The 5,000-nt window shown below is 43.7% G+C and overlaps 1 protein-coding gene across 2 annotated transcripts in view; it reads right to left on the reverse strand.

Annotated features, from left to right (window-relative positions):
- Positions 1-5,000, reverse strand: part of cmtm7 (CKLF-like MARVEL transmembrane domain containing 7) — a 22,252-nt gene that overhangs the window by 1,542 nt on the left and 15,710 nt on the right. For both annotated transcript variants that reach the window (XR_013502075.1, XM_078251973.1), the window contains one exon: positions 1-5,000. This exon is cut by the window's left edge and continues 1,542 nt beyond it; it is cut by the window's right edge. The gene's annotated coding sequence lies outside the window, so the exon portion shown is untranslated.

Here is a 5,000-nt window from a genome sequence, read left to right on the forward strand (position 1 = left end):
TTAACTTGTTGTCCTAGGGGGCAAGTTGAGCAGGTACCATGTGATGGAAAAACGCCAAAAAGGGCCAAACTCTGACTGATGTAGGGATCCATTCTGGTTCCACACCAAACGTCCAGGAAGTGATATAAAAACCCAGCTTTAGGGTAAAACAATAAAAGACGCACCAATAAAAAAAAGAAGAAGCTGATGGCAGACACCGACGGAAAAACTCGGCGTATCAAAAGTTCCAACAAGTTCAAAAAATATTGAAACAAATCAAAGCTGACTAAATCTCAAAGATCTCAAACCAGGGATGCACTGAATCCAGGATATCGGCTGAATATTGGGCTTTTTCGACGTAGGACTGAGGACGGGACGAGGACTCAGCAGAACCTCAACCAGGGGGTTCAGGACTCAGCAGAACCTCAACCAGGGGGTTCAGGATTCAGCAGAACCTCAACCAGGGGGTTCAGGACTCAGCAGAACCTCAACCAGGGGGTTCAGGATTCGGCAGAATCTCAACCAGGGGGTTCAGGATTCGGCAGAATCTCAACCAGGGGGTTCAGGATTCAGCAGAACCTCAACCAGGGGGTTCAGGATTCGGCCGAGCCCCCAAAAATCTGGATTCAGTGCATTCGTTGTCCAGTGATTCTCAACAACTGCTTCAGGTTCTTCTTTACGTCACATTGGATCATTTTACATTACAGTCAGCTGAAAATGGTATCGCCATTTTGAGAAGTTTTTATCAGTGCATCTCAAGTGAAATAAAGCTTTCATGTCAAACTGGTCCAGACTGGAAATAAAAAAATATTTAAAAAAATCAGTGCAGTGAAGCAGCAAATACACAGCAAATGTGAAGTTAAAAACCAAAACAGTATCTCAGAAGTGAAATGCAGGTTGTTTTACTTTGTAGAAAACGGCTTTTTGAGTTTGTGTTATATGTTGAAAAAGCCTCCACGCACTGTGTGTGACTCAGGGCGGTCTCTGATGAAAAGCTGACAATCGGGAGAAAAGACGGCTGAAATCTTTGGCTGTTGATCCTAAAATGTGTTTTTAAATCACACCGTGAGACACGTCCAACAACTTGGAGCATTTCTTTTCAACTTGGACCGTATTTTCCTATGTTTTTGTGTGTAAGTGACTGATGGGAACAACAACAATACTTTGGTCCAGTATTGAGCGTGAACGCTGTAACCGGCAGCCACAGACCGGGCTGTAATGTAACCCTCCAGGACAGATGTGCATCGTCAGTCAGCGTCCATTAAAAGTTGTGTTGTTGCTGCTGACAGACTCAGATTATTATTCTAAGTGTCTGACAACATTACGGAAAGGATCCCTACAGAGATAGACCTTTAAAACCTCTTTAAGACCTTTCTGTTTAACCAGAAACAGCTCTAAGGTCGATAACGCTAAACCCACCAGACTCCATTTAAAAAAGCAGTACTTTTAGCGTGTATAGAGCCAACATATTGTCACATGTAAATCAGTAAACTGTGTGTTTATTTCAACCAAAACTAGAGCTGTGATGATTGGAAAAGTGGAAAGACGACCCAAAACGGCTTTTCATAGTTTTATTTTTGTTTCTGTTGACTTTGAATGAAGTGTGTTTAACGATGCTAAAATCACTGATTATTTACATGGAGTCTGGTGGGTTTAGCGAACGGAATTTCGCGGACGTTTTTATGTTTAAAAAAAGGATCTTACTCTTTAACAGAAAGGTCGACCTCCTTAGAAATCCTTTCATAATGTTGTCAGACACTTAGAATAATAATCTGAGTCTGTCAGCGGCTAAACGAGCACTTCTGTGAAGGTAAATACAAGCTTCTCTATGTTTCTCTGCTGCCGACTGCAGCGATCTCTCTTAATACTGGACCAATGTCACTGGTTGTTGTTCCCATCAGTCACTTAGACACATGGGGAAACGGGGTCCAGGTGGAAAAAAACGGTAGTGACCCTTTAAGTCGAGGACAGGCCAACGTTTTACGCTGTAAAATGCAACCGTGTTACAAACGCGGCACCGTAAACAAACATCAATTCCACAATGCAGTTGTACGTAGCTGTGCTTAGCATTTTCGTTTTAATACATCGTGACGCTTCAATTCACCAGATATTCAACGCGCAACCCAACATGCTTTAAAAACGCATGTTGTACAGTGTCACACAGGTTGCACCCACGCTTTTATTTAACGTATCTCTGAGTGTGACATGCAGAGAAAACCTTTTTTTTTTCACCCCAAAACAGAAAGCTAAATGTAGCCGTCAGACCGCCGTAATAACACAGTGTGCAGGGGCTTTAAGGGATGCACCAGAAATAACACATTTGTTTTTAAATTCATTGTAATTTGTCCAGTAAACCTTTTTAGTAAACCTAAACTTCCACACGGTCATAATCATCAAACATTCCTTCATGAATCCTTCAGTCTGCACTCGCTGGGAGCTGCTTTCAGACGAAATGTAGGAGGACACATTCAAAAGTGCAAAATCCGAAGCGTTGCACTGAGATTTTTTTTTGGCATCTGATCAACAGTAAGGCAGTAATCTGAGGGTTTAACGTCTCGGACTGAAAGCAGAGCTCAGTCTCACATCTCACATGATTTCTGATTTTTACAAAAATCTCTCAAAGAGCAGAACCGCTCCAACGGGACAAATACTTCAATTGACTGGCTCCGCAGAAGTCAAAATAACCTTTAATAACGCTTTCAGTTCCATGTGGACACTGCTCTATGTTTCTCTAAAACACTTACTGATGTGCTTTCTGAAAAATCACATTGAAAGTCAACATTTTACAGATTTCGTTTCATGTTTTTAAAGCACCGAGGACAGTCATGCACGTCCCGACGTCTGTGAGAGAAACTGGACAGCACGTTGAAGTGAAACTGTAATAAATGCTTTGAGTCCTTTTGAAACTGAACTCGGCAGCAAATTGGTTTCCACAGCGGAGACGTCAGTTAATGTGATGCTACCTGGTAGTTACTGCCACGCCCAAAAGAAAGCTAGCCTGGGAAAACCCTGACGAACTTCTGGCAAATGTGAGATTTGCTCTGCGAGTCAGTCTGGCCAAGAGCCCATTCAAGCCCATTTCCAATGTTTCCAAATCGAGGCACCAATCACAACCGCTGAGGCGGGCTTTACGCCAATCACAACCGTTGAGGCGGGCTTTACGCCAATCACAACCGTTGAGGCGGGCTATACGCCAATCACAACCGTTAAGGCGGCTTTACGCCAATCACAACCGTTGAGGCGGGCTTTACGCCAATCACAACCGTTGAGGCGGGCTTTACGCCAATCACAACCGTTGAGGCGGGCTTTACACCAATCACAACCGTTGAGGCGGGCTATACGCCAATCACAACCGTTGAGGCGGGCTTTACGCCAATCACAACCGTTGAGGCGGGCTTTACGCCAATCACAACCGTTGAGGCGGGCTCTACACCAATCACAACCGTTGAGGCGGGCTATACACCAATCACAACAGTTGAGGTGGGCTTTACACCAATCACAACCGTTGAGGCGGCTTTACGCCAATCACAACAGTTGAGGCGGGCTCTACACCAATCACAACCGTTGAGGCGGCTTTACACCAATCACAACCGTTGAGGCGGGCTTTACGCCAATCACAACCGTTGAGGCGGGCTTTACGCCAATCACAACAGTTGAGGCGGGCTTTACGCCAATCACAACCGTTGAGGCGGCTTTACACGATGACGATAGCGCAGCGACGGCAAGCAGATTTTTGCCGCTGTCGCTGCTACGTCACCCGGATCGTTGGTCTGATTGGTTGAAGGACTATCCCATAGCGGCCAGAGGCATTTGACCTGCGTCCGTTGGTGACGGCCCTTTTGGAAATGGGCTGTGAATGAACCTTCCCCAGACTCTTCTCAGTTACAACTGAGAAGAGTCTGGTGTCAACCAGGCTGAAAGAAAGTAACATTTACTTCACAATCACTTGATTGTGATTAGATTTTTTTTAACCATTAACATCTCAAATCATTGGCGCGTGACTGGTTGTTAATTCCCGGCCCCTGGTGCAGCACTTTTCCTTGTTTACTTTGTGTTTGTTTGCATTGATAGCATGCTAATGTTTCCTTTTGTTTCAATTCACAGGATCTTTTAGCATGCTATTGTTGTTGTCTTTTAGCACACATTAGCCCCTGAGTAACGTTTGATTTTAGCATGCTAACAAAGTCATTAGCATGCAAGTTATTGTCTGTAAAATCGTAGCTCGGTAATGTTTGTTAGCACACCACAATAATGATTGACTCTTTTAGTGTGCTAGCCAAAATTAGCATATCAGGCTAACAGGGCTAAACTGTGCATTGTTTTATTTTTGGGCATTTTAAAAAAGTGTTTAAAAAGAGTTTAATACATCCGTGGTCCAGACTGTTTTTTTTACAGAGCTCGTAGAATAAAAAAAGTTGGAATGGATGAGACATTTGAATCGAGCAAATCAAGCTAAGTGCTGTGAACCTCCGAGGAAGTGCAAACAAAGAGGCGACCCGTGACTTAAGCGGCAACATTTTTGGCGGGAACTCGTCGGGGATTGCTTTATGGCACACGACAGGAAGAGGGCGCTGTTCCTCAAAGCCCAGTTTAGTTCAGACCAAAGATTCGAGACGAGTTGACGCTTGCAGATAATGGCGTATCATCTGCATAGAAGCGACTTCCCGTTCTTCCGTTTTATTCTCAGATCTAATGATTGTAGTTGGACTTCTTTAGCAAGTCTACTTTGAGAGTTATTTATTTATTATCTGCTCTAGCTTTTCCAACGTTTTAGACACAGATATGGTGATTAATAACGATCCTAAATGATGTTAAAATAAGACGATAAACTACCACAAAGAGCCACAACACGACTACAAAGAGACGCAAAAACCCATAGAGACAAAATCCCACAAAAATGTATGGGGGGGAAAATTGCATTTTGTTTTTAAAATAACGTAACATTTTCTTGAGGAAGAACGCCTAAACACGCAGCCAAATACGCGCACGCACGCGCACAAGTCTTCCACAAACCGAGGGAC

Source organism: Sander vitreus, chromosome 6 (assembly GCF_031162955.1).
Source record: "Sander vitreus isolate 19-12246 chromosome 6, sanVit1, whole genome shotgun sequence".
Classification (NCBI taxonomy): Eukaryota; Metazoa; Chordata; class Actinopteri; order Perciformes; family Percidae; genus Sander; species Sander vitreus.